This window comes from Mustela nivalis (assembly GCF_964662115.1).
Source record: "Mustela nivalis genome assembly, chromosome: 19".
NCBI classification, from domain to species: domain Eukaryota; kingdom Metazoa; phylum Chordata; class Mammalia; order Carnivora; family Mustelidae; genus Mustela; species Mustela nivalis.
The window spans coordinates 39449511-39469609 of NC_139038.1; the positions used below are offsets into that span (position 1 = coordinate 39449511).

Sequence of the window (20099 nt, forward strand, 5' to 3'; positions counted from 1 at the left end):
GGATGGGTGAAGGAGGTGAAGGGAAAGAAGAGTGCACTTCTTCTGCTGAGCACTGAGAAATGTATAGAATTGCGGAGTCATGTTGTACACCTGAAAGTCACATTACACTGTTTGCCAATTATGCTTGAACTTAAAAAAAAGAACATATGGATCAAGAAGGCACTTCAATAGAAATTTAAAACTACATCAATCTAGGTGATAATCAAAATTGACATATTAGAGGGAAATTTGTAGTACTGAATGGACATAAAAATGTCCAGGGACTATAACATTTTTTGCTTATTTATGAATGAAAGTACAGAAGGTACATTAATATACTTACAGCGAGGATGGTTCTCCAGAGGTAAATGAGAAAGGCACAAGTTCCCAAGAAGGCAGTTAAAATGAGAAGCTTCCACAGAACTTCAATCCCATGAGGGCCAAGACAGAAATGATCAGGCAAGGAAAGGACAAGCTGAAATACCATTTGAGACAATGAGGAATCTCAAAGACTTTTACTGTGTATCTGTCACAAAAGATCAACTTTACAAACCCTCAATCAGCCTCCAGGAGGTAAGCATACCTCTCAACTAGCTCCTCCTGGAGGAGAAGGAGCACAGAGGCATTTCCAAGGAGCTGGGGCAAACTTTTGGCAGTGATGAGTGTGTTTCCCAACTTACCATGATGATGGCTTCCTTGTTGCTTCCCTGTGTCTAATATCAGCAAAAAGTATTCTTTGAAAAGATGTTATGATCATATATACATTATGACACACTAAAGCTGCAGGCAAAATCTAATAGACAAATCTTGAAATTTTATTTTATCTACAAGCACATTGCAACTGTTTTTTCTATAGCTAACAGAACTTGAGAATTTATAAGCCAACATAAAATAAACAAGGTAAGTCAATGTAAACTTAGAATAGGTAAGGAGTCAGTGACTTCTATTGTACATCCATGAAGGACCTGGAAAAACTCCTTTGGACCATTTCCTAAACTACACCCAAAATTTATGGACGAATGAGAGAAAGCATGAATAGAATTTGTACTAGAGGTACAAATGAGCACATTATATGGACACATGTTTATAGATCAGGACATAAGTGAGAGAGACAGGAGGCTGCTCATTAATATGACATGTGATTATTGCCCAATAAAAATAAATCAGAGTTACTGATTAGTTTCTGAAAACATTGATGTTTTCTTTCAGTGCTCACTCTGATTCTGAATCACAAACCCAGATGTCAGATTTCTGAAGTACATAATCAGGTGATCATGTATGTTCTAAGCATATCTGTGAGGGTTAGTATCTCCAAAAAGCCAATGGAAGCAATTCATGTTCCTATTTCTTGGTACTGTAAATAAATCATACAAGAGCAACTTAAAATTTAACTTTCTAAAGAGGGAAAATATTAACGAATGTATTTATTTATTTGAAAGAGAGAGGGGGAAGGGCAGAGGGAGACTGAGTAGCTGAGTGCCAGCTGAGCAGGGAGCCCAACCAGGGCTCAATCCCAGCACTCTGGGATCATGACCCAAGCCTAAGGCAGACACTTAACTGCCTGAACCACCCAGGTGCCTGTGAATTCTAAGAATACAAAATTCCTGGATACGAACACCAAGGCTAGGAACACATCATTTTACAAAAACTACATTTAGAAGTATTTCTGGAGAAAAGACACTAACAATGCAATTCATACTAATTCACACCAAGCTTGAATTTTGTGCAAACAAACCTCTCTAGAAAGGAGCTCCTGAAATCTAAAACATTTTCCTCTTCAGCCCTCACAGCTGAGGTCAGGAAAATGTGTGCTGGTGGGAAACGTACACTGCCTTTAATAGCCACTGTCTGGAAGAGAGCAGTAGCTGTCAGCACAATGGTTGGTCATGGGGATCAAATGCACAAAAGACAGAGGCTGTCTTGTCAGGAATGTAAAACACGCCCAGCTGTGGGCACACAGTACATCTGGCAGCTGTCTGGATGCTGATACCAGTAGCTGAGTCTTAACTAGAGGACAGCCAGTGGGGCCAAAAACTCTAGGTTCTCCGACAGGGCCATGAGCAGGTGGAGGTGGAAAATGCAACACCAGTTCATTTAGGCAAGAGTTCAGAGATGAGGAAGGGTGAGAAAGGTGAACTGATCCATGAGATGCAGCCCAGGTAGAGGGGAATGATTCCAATCCAGACGACCAAGAAATTCCCTCTTCTGAAGACTCAAATGAAACAGAATGGGGTCTACTTTGACTAGAGGTCTTCATGTGCGATGGGTCTGCCTCAATACAAGCATCCTTCTTGGCTACTGACACTTCCGGATCCCTCTTTCCTAATCTGGTGCAAGCGGATCTAAAGTAGTCTACTTATTTCCAGGGGTGTTCCCTAACTGTTGGCTGACTCTCTCTCTTTCTCCTGGGGGTACAGGGTTTACTTTTTCATGACAGAGTAAAATATTAATGCTGGGAACCACGTATTTCTTTATATTTGGACAATCCTAAGGACATCCAGGACTTTCTTATTTTGGGAAAATCAACACACTGCACGTACTTGGTCAAAGAAAGGACAACAACTCATTCACTTCCTGATCACATCACTCCTAGTGATTTTCCTGTGACATATATCCCAGCAGGTTGCGGTCTATTAGTGTCTTCTGGGATTCTCAGGTCTCCATGCACCTGGTGGGACACACGGTCCCTGGGGACAGCCTCCAAGACCAGAAGGAAAGGGCTGATTCAGAAGTTGCTAAAAGTCAACCAACCAAGAAGCAGAGCAAAAAGGACATTTCACTTCTTAACACTCTAGTCCCAACACCAATGCTTAAGATACCCAGGGCTGTCAAACTTGACAAATATAAACAATGCGCTGACACAAAAACAAACTAAACAGAAGCTGGACCCTGAATTTACCAGGCTTGCAGTAGGATCTTCACCAGGATTCCAGGGGACAATCTAACACCCCTAGCTCCTACTAAATTAGAGTTCCTGACATTTTTGAAGACAATTTTAAAGAGATATAATGTACATATCACACAAGCCCCCTATTTAGGACAAAGAGCTCAATGGCTCTTCCTATCTTCACAAATCCTTCCTCCTGACACTAGAAACCTGGTGCCTTCAGGTTTCCATCCTACCAAAGCTGTGCTTCTTGGACCAAGCAGCCCAGACAGGACCCAAAACATGAGGGAAATGGCTGTGGCCTCAACCCCTTCAGGCTGACCCTGAAACCTGCCCTGTGGTGCCCAGTCATCAGGAAGAACTCTCGTTCTTCTGAAGTTACCATCAAGAACCCCATGAAAAAGCTGTGATTAAAGAACCCAGTCGGAAGGAAGACACCACTAGCAGCTTATGGGCACCCAAGTAGCTCAGTCAGATAAATGACCAAGTCTTGGTTTGGATCAAGTCATGATCTCATGGTCCTGAGGTTGAGGCCCACTTTGGGCTCTGTGCTCCCTGCACAGCTGGTTTGGGATTTTCTCTTTCCCACCCTCTCTGCCCCCTACACATGAGCCCCTTTTCTCTATTCCTCAAGTAAATCATATCAGAAGATGAAGAAAAAGAAAAAGCAGAAGAAGAAGAAGAAGAAGGAGGAGGAGGAGGAGGAGGAGGAGGAGGAGGAGAAGGAAGACACGAGTGAAGTGTCACATTTACTCACATTTGTGTTTGGGGAACTGGGACACTGGAGCAAGACAAGCCAGAAGAGTAGCCTTTGCACCATCATGTCCTGGTCCTTTTAAGGGGCACTGTGGGCCCAGGGAGGAAGTGGAGATGGTTGGGGGGCAGGGGAGAGTGGGGTGGGGGTGTTCGGAAGGGGTGGGGAGGGGCAGGGTGGTAATTAGGGAGGGGAATAGGGAAGAAATAAGAGGGTAGGATGGGGAAGGTGTTGGTCAGGAGAAGGGGTCAGGGTCAGTGTCAGGCGGTATCAGGGTCAGATTAAGTACTCAAGGGGAAGTAGCACGGTTCAGAAAGGTCAGGAGGTCAGCAGGTTAGTAAAGGACAAGGTCAGCAGGACACATTAGCAGGTAAAGTGAACTCTCAGGAGCAGTTGGTGTGGAGAATCCATCCTCCACCAAGCCTTCCTGGGATTGAACGTTTCCTTAGCAACCGAGAAACATTCTAATCTCTCCGCCAATCCCCTGCCTTTGCCCCTAGTAGCTCAACATGGATGCCACAGGTGACCTCATTGGTACAAAGCCCCTTCCCACCTGATACCCCAACACGTGCCATCCCAACGACAGATCCTCTCTGGATCTTTAGCCATCCTTCTTGTTTACTTCCTCCAACCCAGGTCCCTGTTCCCTCTTCTGGGCGCTCTCTCCTTCCCTTCCAAACTCCCGTCTGAGAGCCACTGGCTGAACAATGTAGAAAGCAAAGGAGAACCAAACTGCAACAACAAGCAAGTACACAACCAGAGTAGGAGGTTCGAGCCCTCTCTCAGCAACTCAACGCAGACAGAACATTCACAAGATGTAAATCTTTATGGCAAACCATCTGAATCCCATAGCTGTCTCCATACATCTGTCCACATCCACATCCACTGATTTTAGGCACATAGGAGACCATTACAAAAATGCGCCCAATTTACTTTAACCATAAGGGAAATTTCAATTTTGTCTCAGATGCATTAATTCAGGCAACTACAGAGCATCTTGTGGTAATATAATGTGCTAGAAATCACTGATAAAAAGTGAACTAGAAATTCCCATATGTTTAGAAATGGAGAAGTACCTCTATCATGGGAACAGGAGTAAAGAAATAGAAAAAAGAGGGGCTCCTGGTGGCTCAGGTCATGATCAGGTCCTATGATCAAGCCCCACATCGGGCTCTGTGCTCAGCAGGGAGCCTGCTTGCCCCTCACTCTCTGCCTGCCTCTCTGCCAACTTGTGATCTCTCTCTCTCTCTGTGTCAAATAAGTAAATAAAATCTTAAATAAAAAAGAAATAGAAAAGGAAAAGAGCAACACTGGAACTGAATGATACGAGGATGATACAATAAAATCAAATGTCTTCTGGGCTGGAATATCCTCCGGTATTAGTCTGAGAAGACTTCATGGTCTCAAAATCATCCCCAATTGGCTGAGACATTGGAACACCTCCGACAGAGTAGATCTGTCACTTCTCTTTGTGACCCTCCTACGCACTAGCTTCGGCTTTCCATGAGGAAACTTTACAGGGAAACAGTCCAATCAGACTCTCATGTCATCTTCTGGGACCTCCAGGAATGAGAGCATTTTAAGAGAAGACTTTCACCAGATTCTACCCTGGCGGATCCAGGACAACACCCAGAGAGCTGGCAACTCCATCTGTGCTGGGTGGGGAGAGCCAAGCAGGTGGGCAGGGCCAGGGACCCAGGAGACTAGACAAACCCCTTGTTATCCTCTCTCCTGGGGCCTGTCCTGAGATGAACTTCCTAAACTGTGTCTCCCTGGGACTCTCAAATGTTTCCTCAACTCCTTCTGGCCCAAGACAGCTGATTGTCAGTGCTCTACAAACCACCACTTTATTATTGTGTAAATTTCTTGTAAACAGGAGCCACTCTAGTACTGCTTAAATAGAACAACAGGTTGTTTTTTCTAATTAACGTATAATGTAGTTTTTGTTTCAGGGGTAGTCTGTGATTCATCAGTCGCACGCAGTTCAAGCACTCACCAAAGCACATACCCTCTCCAATGCCCATTCCCCAGCCACCCCATCCTTCGCACCCACTTCCATTCCTGCCACCCTCAGTTACAACAACATCTTAAACATACACATACAGAAAGCATAAAAAACAAGCCAACAACAAAACAAGGATAACAAAACAAAGTATTCAATTCTGCTTAGATACCACTGTCCACCTCAAGAGCCCCAGAGTTGGGCTTCTCTGGTTGTAGAAGGAGAGCTATGGAAGGGGTGGAGTCAGACTAGCCCAAAAGGGAACAGGAGAGAGGCCCAACCTGTAAGGGGGGCCAGGGACTTCCATGGAAGATGGCCAGAGTCACCTTGATTAGAACTGGAATCGGGAGCAGGGAAAGAAGCAGGGAACAGAGTTTGGGGGCCTCAAATAGGTGAGATCAGTCATGGAGTTGAGGAGGTGTCCCCAAAGCCAGTGTCAGTCTCCCATCTATGAAACCCTTTGTGTCCCCGGGAGACAAGCCAGGAGCCTAGAGTCTGAGATCCAGCTGTCCTGCTTACCTGCTGTTTGGCCTGGTGCTCATTTCCTTCACCGAACCGGGAGTGTCCATGCCCATGTCCATAACTGTGTGGAGGACAAGAAGAAGTCACATGTTGAGAACACGCAGACATTGACGTCATCACCTCCATGGGCTCAGTGTCTTTGGAGATCCAGTGCCTCATGTCTCACCCCTGTTAATGGCAGCCCAGGTGACAACCACAGGTCCCTCCTGTTTCAGGCCTGTGCTATGCCCTGCCCTTTGCCCACATCAGCATTCTGGCACCAGATGGCAGGAGGACCCCATGAACTGTGGGGAGAGCTCTGGGCCCCTGGCAAGACTGAGAGATTTCTGGACCATGGGAAAGGTGATCAAGTGAGGGATTATACAGGACTGGGCAACTGAGCTTCGGGGTACCCTGAAAGGAATGGGGGATTGGGCACCCGTGGAAAGGGCTGGAGGCATCTTACAAGATTCCTGGGTCCCCACAGGGCAGATCCCTCCTACACTCCTGCTGGTGCTGGCAGGGATCTGGAAGCACCAGCAGCACCAGCAGCACCAGCAGCAGAAGTAGCAGCAGATCAATGGGATGCTGGATGGACCTGGGAAGAATGGTCTGACAGGTAAGGGGAATCACCAGGCTGGGATGCCCTTGGTCTCCTCCTCCTTCCCCAGCCACCTCTCAACCTCTGACCCTGACTTCACCTTCCAGCAGGCCATGGGAAAGCCAAGCAGATGTGGACACCCGTGGCCAAGGAAGGGTCTCACCCCAGAGCTCTGTGTCCTTGTTTCTGAACAGACAGAAGGAGTCACCCGGGGCCCCTGGAAAGGGGACGGAGAATCTAGCCCCAGAGCCCTCTCTGATGGGGCCTGGGGAGAATCCTGGAGGGACAGAATGTAGCACTGGTTCGTAGTCTAAAAAGTATATGTTTATTAAGGAAATGGAAAAAACAAGTTGCCAGTTGAGCTTCTGGAAGAGAACAGGACCAGTTTCCATTCTTCCAATTTCTACTCTTTGCCTGGATAATTACTTCACCTCTCCAAACCTCTGTGTCCTTCTCTGTGAAGTGGGGACAGCATGGCTTCATTCCTCAGGGCATGGATGCAAAGATTCATCGAGATTCGTCATACAAATCTAGTTTAAACTGATACTTATAGCTATCACTATCATCATTTTTTCTTAAAGATTGAACTTGTTTTTCTCAACATTATGCTAAATAAACTTTTATATTTACTTTCTTCAAAAGATTTTATTATTTGAGAGACAGTGAGCACAAGTCGTGGGCAGACACAGAGGGAGAGGGAGAGGCAGCCTCCTCTCTGAGCAGGACTCAGTCTCAGGACCCTGAGATCAGGATGCCAGTTAAAGGCAGATGCTTAACTGACTGAGCCACCCAGTCACGGAGGGCCCCTGAGAAGGAGCCCCCAGGGCTGCAGCAGTGGGAAGAGCCCCAATCCTGATCCCTAGTGGGAGAGATACATCCCCAGCACCAGGATATCCTCCAGCCCCGGGAACTCCATCTTAGCAATGCCTGCCTCCCCCCACCCCGGGTGGCCCCAGCATCCAGCCTGTTCCAGTCCCTGCCTGCCCCCAGCCCTTCCTCCCATTCCACCCCCTCCGCTCCATGCAGGTACCTAGTCGGGCTCTTCTTGTGGCCCATGGTCAAGGATGGGCTGTACCCCCGCCCACCCTCCAAAAGCCGAAACCAGCGCTGCTTGGAGGAGTAACGCCATAGGTGGAGTCCTCGTGGTCCGCCCCTCTCCCTTCACAGCCCAGGACCTCAGCCCTACCTAGGCCACTGGGCCTTGAGCACCCTTCACCGCCGCTACCGCCTCTGCTGCCGTCCCTTGAGCCTCCACAGCTGCCAGTCTCCTGAGACCAGCTCCCACCTGCGCTGCCTCCACTGAGTGCATGTCAGGGAGTGTGTGCTCCTTGGGGGCGTGCGGGCTTCTTGGTGACCTAGTGGCCCAGCGAGGTGGAGCGTGTGATTCCGGCAAGTGGCGATGGGCTCCAGGCCCTGCAAGTCTGCCTTAAGGGGCTGTAGTGGGGACCCAGTCCAGAAGCCGTTCCCAGGGAGGCAGTTCCCCACACTGAGGCTTGCAACTGCCAGTGCTGCTTGCTATGCCTCCAGGCTTGGAGTGCCCTGGGAGCCAGCGGGCCTCTTTCTTTTGGCCCCAGTTCCCCTGCTCCCTTCTGCTCTTCTGCCACCAGGAGCTTTGGAGCAGCCTCTCCTAAAGTCCTGGCCTCTTGCCCATACCCCAGGCCGAAGCCCCTTCCCAGGCTCCTGAGGCAGGAGAGAACTGTGCTGACAAAATAAAGACAGCAATGCATACCCTGGAAAGCTAAATCCACATGTGACAACACAGAGACCAAAGGCTTAATTACACGTGCTCCATCAGACTCTGTCCAGACACCAGTGCCCTGTGTGGGGGCAGTCATTCACAATCTCTCTCCTGCCTGGGACTACTGATTTTAATGATGGCATGGCATGTGATTTTGAGGAATTATGTAATTTTCTGAATGAGTCAAGTGACAAACAGTACAGTCATATGTGTTCTACTACATATTCTCAGCCCATTTTCAGGGCTCAGAGGGTTAAGCATCCCACTCCCGACTCTGGCTCACTTCATGATCTCAGGGTCCTGGGATGGAGCCTTCAGTCTGGCTCCTGGCTCAGTGCAGAGTGTACTTGACATTCTTACTCTCTCCCTCTACCCTCCCCATGCCCCCGATGGAGACTCTCAAATAAACAAATATCCTTAAAAGGATAAATAAACCTTTAAAACAACCAAAAAACCCCAAAACGAAAACAAAATCATCCTTACCTAAAAAGGAAGGAGGTAACCATGGGGGCGAAGAGGCCACCCACAAAAAGGCCCTCCTGAAAGTGCCAAAGAGAAAGTGAGAGCCAAAGGACTGCAGCACACGTCATTGAGGCGTTGGAGGCAGACCCCGACCAGGGCGGCCTCCGCCATTAAAAGATGGCGCCTGGCTAGTTGCCAGGTTAGGATTGCCTCATGAGACTAAAGCGGAATGCCCAAAGAGGAGGTAAACAGCATTGGTTGCTAGCAAAGTTGTTCGTTTAGGTGTGCAGCCTGATTCGCTCCCTCCTGTACCCTGCTCGCTGATTGGTCAGGTAAGCGTATATAAGTGTGTAGACTTGCGGAAATAAAGAGAGAGAAGATACATCTGAACTGGGGCTTCTTGTCGTCCTTGGGGGTCGAGGGCGATAAATGGCGCCGGCACCCGGGAACTAAATAAAGGAATCTTGCAAGGTAATCCGCAGGAAAGCGGGGAGTAAAGGTCCGCAGGTAAGCGGGGACATTAGCCACGTTCAAAAGTGGGAATTCCACGGTAAAGCATGGAGTAAAGGCCACGTTCAAAAGTGGGAATTCTGTGGTAAAGCGGGAAGTAAAGGTCGACTGAAGTATATGCGTGTAAAAAGTTAATGTGTTAGTTACTGTCTTTAACGTCCACGTCTGTTGTCTGTGTGTTCGTAATGGGATCTGAAGTATCTAAAGTGCGGTTGGAAGAGTCTTTAAAAGACCTGCTGAAAGCCAATGGAACTTCACTAAAAGCAAAAACTGCTCGGGCCTTTTTGAATACAGTGGAAAAGGCGGCTCCATGGTTCCTAGATGAAGGCTTGCTAAGCATACCTCAATAGGACCACTTAGGGGAGGATTTGAAGAAACAGGACAATAAAACGCCTTTGCCACCCGGGTCCCTGGCAATATGGACCTTAGTCCGGGATGCCTGGTGGGGCCTATACCCAAATGTGAATCAGCTCTACAAGAGGGAGCATTGGCATTGGAGGAAGTGAAAGAGGAGCGGTCTTCTCATGCCTCAGAGGGGGGTAGTTCTAGTGAAGAGGAAGAAGAAATGTCAGGGGAGGAGTTAGACCGTAAAATGCATTCCAACTTTGAACAGTTGAAACTGTCGACTCCAGCGACACCTAGTGTCCTTCCGCCGTATAATCCTATGGCGTGCCAAGGAGTTTGTAGCTGCTGCACCACACGTGGTAGTGGCAGGGTTTTGAGCTGGAGAGATCATGACCTGGCCTCTGCCTTTCCAGTTTTAGAGGACCAAAACAACCAGCGGTATCATCAGCCTCTTGATTTTAAACTAGTTAAGCAGTTAAAGGAAGCAGTCATGCAGTATGGCCCTCAGGTAGCCTTTACGGTATCTTTGTTGGAGACCATAGCAGGAATGAACTTAGTCCTTGAAACTGGGGTAACCTAGCCCGCGCAACCTTGTCGGGAGGGCAATATCTAGTATGGAAAACAGCCTGGCAAGAATACTCAGAGGACACTGCCCGCCGTAATGCAGCGGCTGGAAATCCTCAGTGGGACCTAGAAATGTTAATGGGAATAGGACCATACATGGGAAAGCAGGCCCAAATACAATACAACCCTGCGGTGTATCTGTAAATAGCTGCGCGGCCACTAAAGCATGGAAGACAATTCAAGGCAGTGGGGATTTACAGGGTCAGCTGTCTAAGGTAATACAAGGACCAAATGAAGCATATGCTGATTTGGTAGCGAGGCTGATGTAAACAGCTGGTCGAATATTTGGGGAGGTAGAGGCAGCCATGCCATTGATAAAATGGCTGGCTTATGAGCAAGCTAATAAATGGTATAAAGAAGCCATCAGACCTTGGAAAAGCAAAGACTTGAGTACATATATTAAAGTTTGCAGGGATATCAACGACAGTGTTATTCAAGGGCAGGTTATGGCTGCAGCTATCACTCAAGGTTTACAAGGATTACAGGGAGCTCAACAATATAAACATAGGGGTACTCCTGGAGTTTTCTATTACTGCAAGGAGCCAGGACACCTTAAGCGTGAGTGCCCCGAGAGAAAGTTGTCCTATCAAGAGCCTAAAAAACCAGGTATCTGCCCAAGATGTGGGAAGGATGCCCACTGGGCATATGAATGTCGCTCAATAAGGGATATAAAAGGAAACTCTCTGCCTCCAAGAGGGTCAAAAAATGGGAAGGGGGGCCCCACACCCCAGGGCCCTCAAATGTATGGGGTGCTCCAACAGGTGGCTCGCTCGCATTATCCGCCGACGATCCAAGGCGAGCCACAACAGGGAGTGCAGGATCGGACATCCGTGCCACCACCAGACTCATACTGACTCCAGAGATGGGGACCCAGGTAGTCGAATCAGATTTTAAGGGTCCATTACCTGAGGACACCGTGGGCCTCTTGCTAGGATGGAGCTCCATGGCATTATCAGGACTCATTGTTCACCCCGGAGTTATAGATGCTGATTATTAAGGAACGGTGAAAATCCTGGTATCCTCCCCACGTAGAATTACAGCTATTAGTCCAGGTGATAAGATAGCTCAAATCCTGGTATTGCCTAGTTGTCACAAGCTTTTTGGAAGCCATGAGGTTACGTGGGGACAAAAGGGGTTCGGTTCATCTGGAGCTCCTCTAGCATGCATCACGCTAGGCATGGAAAATAGACCCCTTTACTCTTTTTGGATAAGAGACAAGAAATTCATGGGCTTATTGAACACTGGAGCAGATCGCAATATCACCAATGAAGCTGATTGGTCTAAGCATTGGCCTGTGCAAAAGGCTGATCAAACACTTCGAGGATTAGGGATTGCTCATAGCCCCATGTGCAGTGCAGCTACACTGCCATGGAAGGATGATAAAGGCCACCATGTACTTGTGCAGCCATATGTCCTTAAGATTCCCATTTCATTGTGGGGACGGGATGTCTTGGCCCAAATGAACCTGAAGTTGACTCCAGAATTATTCTCTAGTGAGGAAGCTGAAGCCTTAATGACTAAGTCTGGTTATCCTGGAACGGGAGGCCTAGGAAAACAGCTGCAGGGCACCCCTGAACCTATTCCCTTGACTAATTACTTCTCTCAAAGAATAGGTGGGCCAGGGCTGGGTTTTTCTTAGGGGCCACTGAACCTCTAAAAATTCAATGGAAAAACAGTAAACCCATGTGGGTTCCTCAGTGGCCCCTGCCTAAGAAAAATGTGAAGCTGCCCACACGTTAGTAAAAGAGCAACTTGCCGCTGGTCATATTCGGCCCTCCACATCACCATGGAATACGCCTATTTTTGTGAATAAGAAGAAGTTGGGGAAATGGCGATTGTTACATGCCTTACGAGCTGTTAATGAAAAGATGGTGGCCATGGGAGCAGTACAGCTGGGGGCTGCCTTTAGTCTCAGCCCTGCCCTCTGGTTGGCCCTCTGTGGTAATCGATATTAAAGACTGTTTCTTTTCCATCCCATTGCACCCCGAGGACACCCAATGTTTCGCTTTCACAGTACCTACCATTAATCATTCTTGTCTGGATCAACAGTATGAGTGGGTGGTATTGCCTCAGGGCATGGCCAACAGCCCTACAATGTGCCCATTATATGTGGAACAAGCCCTGAAGGAGGTTAGAACACAATTTCCCCCGCTCATTGGGTATCATTATATGGATGATCTTTTGCTGTGCCATAAAAAAGAACAATATATTGAGAAGGCCCTTTCCTTTCTTTACAAACATTTTGAGAAATTCGGATTACACATAGCACCAGAAGAGGTCCAAATGACGCCCATTAAAGAATATTTGGGAACTAGGTTAGAGAATACTAAAGTCAGACCTTTAAAGATAACCCTGCGGATGGATCACCTAAATACGTTAAATGATTTTCAAAAATTGTTAAGAGATATCAATTGTCACCCTTATTTGAGACACTTAAAGGAGACCCTAACCTCACCTCTCCTCATCAGTTGACTGAGGGGGCAAAAGCAGCCATCAATCTGATCCAGAAAAGGCTAGAAGCTGCTCAGATAGACAGAAATGACTACTCCAAACCTTTGCTATTTTGTGTCCTTGCCGAAAAACGAGCCCCCACTGCAGTTTTTTGGCAATCTGGCCCCATATCATGGGTTAGTTTGACCCACTCTCCAGGGAAGGTCTTGCCCTGGTACCCAAGTGCCATTGCACAAATTATACTTAAAGGGATTAAACTTAGTATAGCAGCATTTGGTAAACAACCAGATACTATAATATCACCATATACGCAGGAACAAATAAAGTGCCTAGCAGCCTGTGATGATGACTGGGCCATTTTGATAACTATAACGTGCACTCAATTTGATAACCACTACCCATCACATCCATGGCTACAGTTCAGTTTATCCAATCCAATCACATACCCTAGGATCACTCACCATTTACCCCTCAGTAATGTAAGGCTTATATTCACTGATGGATCTAAGCAAGGAGTAGGAGCTATAGTTACCAAAGAAGAGAGTTGGACCTTCCTATTTCAAAGCTCCTCTCCCCAAGAAACCGAGCTGCTCACAGTGATAAAAGCATTTCAAATGTTTCATCAAGAACCCTTCAACCTTTTATCAGATAGTAGATATGTGGTGCAAGCTGTCTCTATCATTGAAAATGTGGGTTCTATTAATGCCAGGTCTACTATCTCTGAGGCATTACAAGAAATCCAAACATTAGTTTGGGACAGGAAGGCTCCATTTTATATTGGCCACATATGAGCTCATACAACCTTACCAGGCCCCCTGACAAAAAGTAATCGGTTAGCATATGCCTTAACCAGAGGAGAATTTGTCTTTGCCATTGAGGACCCAGTGCAACAGGTGAGACATTATCATAAGCGGTTCCATGTGAATGCTTTAACTCTGCCTCAAGTTTTTTTAAAATTTTTTATTTTTTATAAACATATATTTTTATCCCCAGGGGTACAGGTCTGTGAATCACCAGGTTTACACACTTCACAGCACTCACCAAAGCACATACCCTCCCCAATGTCCATAATCCCACCCCCTTCTCCCGGACCCCCTCCCCCCAGCAACCCTCAGTTTGTTTTGTGAGATTAAGAGTCACTTATGGTTTGTCTCCCTCCCAATCCCATCTTGTTTCATTTATTCTTCTTCTACCCACTTAAGCCCTCATGTTGCATCACCACTTCCTCATATCAAGGAGATCATATGATAGTTGTCTTTCTCTGCTTGACTTATTTCACTAAGCATGATACGCTCTAGTTCCATCCATGTTGTCGCAAATGGCAAGATTTCATTTCTTTTGATGGCTGCATAGTATTCCATTGTGTATATATACCACATCTTCTTGATCCATTCATCTGTTGATGGACATCTAGGTTCTTTCCATAGTTTGGCTATTGTGAACATTGCTGCTATAAACATTCGGGTGCACGTGCTCTTTTGGATCACTACGTTTGTATCTTTAGGGTAAATACCCAATAGTGCAATTGCTAGGTCATAGGGCAGTTCTATTTTCAACATTTTGAAAAATCCCCATGCTGTTTTCCAGAGTGGCTGCACCAGCTTGCATTCCCACCAACAGTGTAGGAGGGTTCCCCTTTCTCCGCATCCTCGCCAGCATCTGTCATTTCCTGACTTGTTGATTTTAGCCATTCTGACTGGTGTGAGGTGATATCTCATTGTCGTTTTGATTTGTATTTCCCTGATGCCGAGTGATATGGAGCACTTTTTCACGTGTCTGTTTGGCCATCTGGATGTCTTCTTTGCAGAAATGTCTGTTCATGTCCTCTGCCCATTTCTTGATTGGATTATTTGTTCTTTGGGTGTTGAGTTTGCTAAGTTCTTTATAGATTCTGGACACTAGTCCTTTATCTGATATGTCGTTTGCAAATATCTTCTCCCATTCTGTCAGTTGTCTTTTGATTTTGTTAACGGTTTCCTTTGCTGTGCAAAAGCTTTTGATCTTGATGAAATCCCAATAGTTCATTTTTGCCCTTGCTTCCCTTGCCTTTGGTGTTGTTCCTAGGAAGATGTTGCTGCGGCTGAGGTCGAAGAGGTCGCTGCCTGTGTTCTCCTCAAGGATTTTGATGGATTCCTTTCGCACATTGAGGTCCTTCATCCATTTTGAGTCTATTTTTGTGTGTGGTCCAATTTCATTTTTCTGCATGTGGCTGTCCAATTTTCCCAGCACCATTTATTGAAGAGGCATTCTTTTTTCCATTGGACATTCTTTCCTGCTTTGTCGAAGATGAGTTGACCATAGAGTTGAGGGTCTATTTCTGGGCTCTCTATTCTGTTCCATTGATCTATGTGTCTGTTTTTGTGCCAGTACCATGCTGTCTTGATGATGACAGCTTTGTAATAGAGCTTGAAGTCCGGAATTGTGATGCCACCAATGTTGGCTTTCTTTTTCAATATCCCTTTGGCTATTCGAGGTCTTTTCTGGTTCCATGTAAATTTTAGAATTATTTGTTCCATTTCTTTGAAAAAGATGGATGGTACTTTGTTAGGAATTGCATTAAATGTGTAGATTGCTTTAGGTAGCATAGACATTTTCACAATATTTATTCTTCCAATCCAGGAGCATGGAACATTTTTCCATTTCTTTGTGTCTTCCTCAATTTCTTTCATGAGTTCTTTATAGTTTTCTGAGTATAGATTCTGTGCCTCTTTGCTTAGGTTTATTCCTAGGTATTTTATGGTTTTGGGTGCAATTGTAAATGGGATTGACTCCTTAATTTCTCTTTCTTCTGTCTTGCTGTTGGTGTAGAGAAATGCAACTGATTTCTGTGCATTGGTTTTATATCCTGACACTTTACTGAATTCCTGTATAAGTTCTAGCAGTTTTGGAGTGGAGTCTTTTGGGTTTTCCACATATAGTATCATATCATCTGCGAAGAGTGATAATTTGACTTCTTCTTTGCCGATTTGGATGCCTTTAATTTCCTTTTGTTGTCTGATTCCTGAGGCTAGGACCTCTAGTACTATGTTGAATAGCAGTGATGATAATGGATATCCCTGCCGTGTTCCTGACCTTAGCGGAAAAGCTTTCAGTTTTTCTCCATTGAGAATGATATTTTCGGTGGGTTTTTCATAGATGGCTTTGATGATATTGAGGTATGCGCCCTCTATCCCTACACTTTGAAGAGTTTTGATCAGGAAGGGATGCTGTACTTTGTCAAATGCTTTTTCAGCATCTATTGAGCGTATCATATGGTTCTTGTTCTTTCTTTTATTTATGTGTTGTATCACATTGACTGATTTGCGGATGTTGAACCAACCTTGCAGCCCTGGAATAAATCCCACTTGATCGTGGTGAATAATCCTTTTAATGTACTGTCGAATCCTATTGGCTAGTATTTTGTTGAGTATTTTTGCATCTGTGTTCATCAAGGATATTGGTCTATAGCTCTCTTTTTTGGTGGGATCCTTGTCTGGTTTTGGGATCAAGGTGATGCTGGCCTCATAAAATGAGTTTGGAAGTTTTCCTTCCATTTCTATTTTTTGGAACAGTTTCAGGAGAATAGGAATTAGTTCTTTAAATGTTTGGTAGAATTCCCCCGGGAAGCCGTCTGGCCCTGGGCTTTTGTTTGTTTGGAGATTTTTAATGACTGTTTCAATCTCCTTACTGGTTATGGGTCTGTTCAGGCTTTCTATTTCTTCCTGGTTCAGTTGTGGTAGTTTATATGTTTCTAGGAATGCATCCATTTCTTCCAGATTGTCAAATTTATTGGCATAGAGTTGCTCATAGTATGTTCTTATAATAGTTTGTATTTCTTTGGTGTTAGTTGTGATCTCTCCTCTTTCATTCATGATTTTATTTATTTGGGTCCTTTCTCTTTTCTTTTTGATAAGTCGGGGCAGGGGTTTATCAATTTTGTTAATTCTTTCAAAGAACCAGCTCCTAGTTTCGTTGATTTGTTCTATTGTTTTTTTGGTTTCTATTTCATTGATTTCTGCTCTGATCTTTATGATTTCTCTTCTCCTGCTGGGCTTAGGGTTTCTTTCTTGTTCTTTCTCCAGCTCCTTTAGGTGTAGGGTTAGGTTGTGTACCTGAGACCTTTCTTGTTGCTTGAGAAAGGCTTGTACCGCTATATATTTTCCTCTCAGGACTGCCTTTGTTGTGTCCCACAGATTTTGAACCGTTGTATTTTCATTATCATTTGTTGCCATGATTTTTTTCAATTCTTCTTTAATTTCTTGGTTGACCCATTCATTCTTTAGAAGGATGCTGTTTAGTCTCCATGTATTTGGGTTCTTTTCAAACTTCCTTTTGTGGTTGAGTTCTAGCTTTAGAGCATTGTGGTCTGAATATATGCAGGGAATGATCCCAATCTTTTGATACCGGTTGAGTCCTGGTTTAGGACGGAGGATGTGATCTATTCTGGAGAATGTTCCATGTGCACTAGAGAAGAATGTGTATTCTGTTGCTTTGGGATGAAATGTTCTGAATATATCTGTGATGTCCATCTGGTCCAGTGTGTTGTTTAAGGCCTTTATTTCCTTGCTGATCTTTTGCTTGGATGATCTGTCCATTTCAGTGAGGGGAGTGTTAAAGTCCCCTACTATTATTGTATTATTGTTGATGTGTTTCTTTGATTTTGTTATTAATTGGTTTATATAGTTGGCTGCTCCCACGTTGGGGGCATAGATATTTAAAATTGTTAGATCTTCTTGTTGGACAGACCCTTTGAGTATGATATAGTGTCCTTCCTCATCTCTTATTATAGTCTTTGGCTTAAAATCTAATTGATCTGATATAAGGATTGCCACTCCTGCTTTCTTCTGATGTCCATTAGCATGGTAACTTCTTTTCCACCCCCTCACTTTAAATCTGGAGGTGTCTTCGGGCTTAAAATGAGTTTCTTGGAGGCAACATATAGACGGGTTTTTTTTTTTTTATCCATTCTGATACCCTGTGTCTTTTGACAGGGGCATTTAGCCCATTAACATTCAGGGTAACTATTGAGAGATATGAACTTAGTGCCATTTTGAATTGCCTGTACGGTGACTGTTACTGTATATGGTCTCTGTTCCTTTCTGATCTACCACTTGTAGGCTCTCTCTTTGCTTAGAGGACCCCTTTCAATATTTCCTGTAGAGCCGGTTTGGTGTTTGCAAATTTTTTTAGTTTTTGTTTGTCCTGGAAGCTTTTAATCTCTCCTTCTATTTTGAATGATAGCCTAGCTGGATATAGTATTCTTGGCTGCCTGGTTTTCTCGTTTTGTGCTCTGAAAATATGCCAGCTCTTTCTGGCCTGTCAGGTCTCTGTGGATAACTCAGCTGCCAATCTAATATTTTTACCATTGTTATGTTACAGACTTCTTTTCCCGGGCTGCTTTCAGGATTTTGTCTTTGTCACTGAGACTTGTAAATTTTACTATTAGGTGACGGGGTGTGGGCCTATTCTTATTGATTTTGAGGTGCGTTCTCTGAACCTCCTGAATTTCGATGCTCGTTCCCTTTGCCATATTGGGGAAATTCTCCCCAATAATTCTCTCCAGTATACCTTCTGCTCCCCTCTCTCTTTCTTCTTCTTCTGGAATCCCAATTATTCTAATGTTGTTTCATCTTATGGAGTCACTTATCTCTCGAATTCTCCCCTCATGGTCCAGTAGCTGTTTGTCCCTCTTTTGCTCAGCTTCTTTACTCTCTGTCATTTGGTCTTCTATATCACTAATTCTTTCTTCTGCCTCATGTATCCTAGCAGTGAGAGCCTCCATTTTTGATTGCACCTCATTAATAGCTTTTTTGATTTCAACTTGGTTAGATTTTAGTCCTTTCATTTCTCCAGAAATGGCTTTTATATCTCTTGAGAGTGTTTCTCTAATATCTTCCATGCCTTTTTTGAGCCCGGCTAGAACCTTGAGAATTGTCATTCTGACTCTAGATCTGACATATTACCAATGTCTGTATTGATTAGGTCCCTAGCCTTTGGTACTGCCTCTTGTTCTTTTCTTTGTGTTGAATTTTTCCGTCTTGTCATTTTGTCCAGATAAGAGTATATGAAGGAGCAAGTAAAATACTAAAAGAGTGGCAACAACCCCAGGAAAATATGCTTTAACCAAATTAGAAGAGATCCCAAATCGTGAGGGGGGAGAAAGGGGATAAAAAGAGGTTCAAAAAGGAAGAAATAAAATAAAATAATAAATAAAAAAAGAAAACATAAGAAAAATATAAAAAAGAAAAAATATATATATTAGATAAACTAGTTAAAAAACGTTAAAAAAGAAAAAGGAAAAAGTAAAAAAAATTTACCAGAAGGCGAGAAAAAAAACAAAAAATGAAAAAGAAAAAAATTAAATTAACTGCAAGACTAAAAAATATCACAGGGAAAAAGCCATGAGTTCCGTGCTTTGCTTTCTCCTCCTCTGGAATTCTGCTGCTCTACTTGGTATTGAAACTGCACTCCTTGGTAGGTGAACTTGGTCTTGGCTGGATTTCCTGTTGGTCTTCTGGGGGAGGGGCCTGGTGTCGTGATTCTCAAGTGTCTTTGCCCCAGGGGGAATTGCACCGCCCTTACCAGGGGCCGGGTTGAGTAATCCGCTCGGGTTTGCTTTAGGGAGTTTTGTTCTCTGAGCGCTTTCCGTGGAGTTCCAGAGGACAGGTATACAAATGGCGGCCTCTAGGTCTCCGGCCCGGAGGAGCCGAGAGCCCGGGGCCCCACTCCTCAGTTCGCCCTCAGAGAACAGCGCCCAGTTACTCCCGTCTGCCTGACCTCCGGCCGTGCTCCGAGCTCACCGAGCCTGCGACTGGTTCAAGGTAACCCCGAGCTGCGAGCTTACTGTCGGCTCTGTCTCTGTAGCCGGCTTTCCCGTTCCAATACCCGCAAGCTCTGCGACACTCAGACACCCCCGATCCTTCTGTGACCCTGCGGGACCTGAGGCCACGCTGACCCCGTGTGCCCGGTTTAGCCTCTGGAGCGATGTCCCTCAGTGGAACAGACTTTTAAAAGTCCTGATTTTGTGCGCCGTTGCTCTGCCGCTTGCTGGGAGCCGGCCCCTCCCCCCGGGGTCTATCTTCCTGTCGCTTTGGGTTCACTTCTCCGCTGGTCCTAGCTTTCAGAAAGTGGTTGTTTTTCTGTTTCCAGTATTGCTGTTCATCTTCTCTTCGATCTGCCGATGGATTTTCAGGTGTTTGCAATCTTTAGATAAGCTATCTAGCTGATCTCCGGCTAGCTGAAGTAGTCTCAGCCTGCTACTTCTCC

The 20099-nt window shown here is 45.2% G+C and overlaps 1 long non-coding RNA gene across 1 annotated transcript in view; it reads right to left on the reverse strand.

Annotated features, from left to right (window-relative positions):
- Positions 1–324: 324 nt before the first annotated feature.
- The window catches only part of LOC309854186, a 30346-nt gene continuing 10571 nt past the window's right edge, over positions 325–20099 (reverse strand). Inside the window, exons 2-3 of the long non-coding RNA XR_014306127.1 lie at positions 6142–6205; positions 325–454 (exon numbers count right to left, since the gene is read on the reverse strand). This is a non-coding gene — a long non-coding RNA (uncharacterized lncRNA). The remainder of the gene's footprint in view (positions 455–6141; positions 6206–20099) is intronic.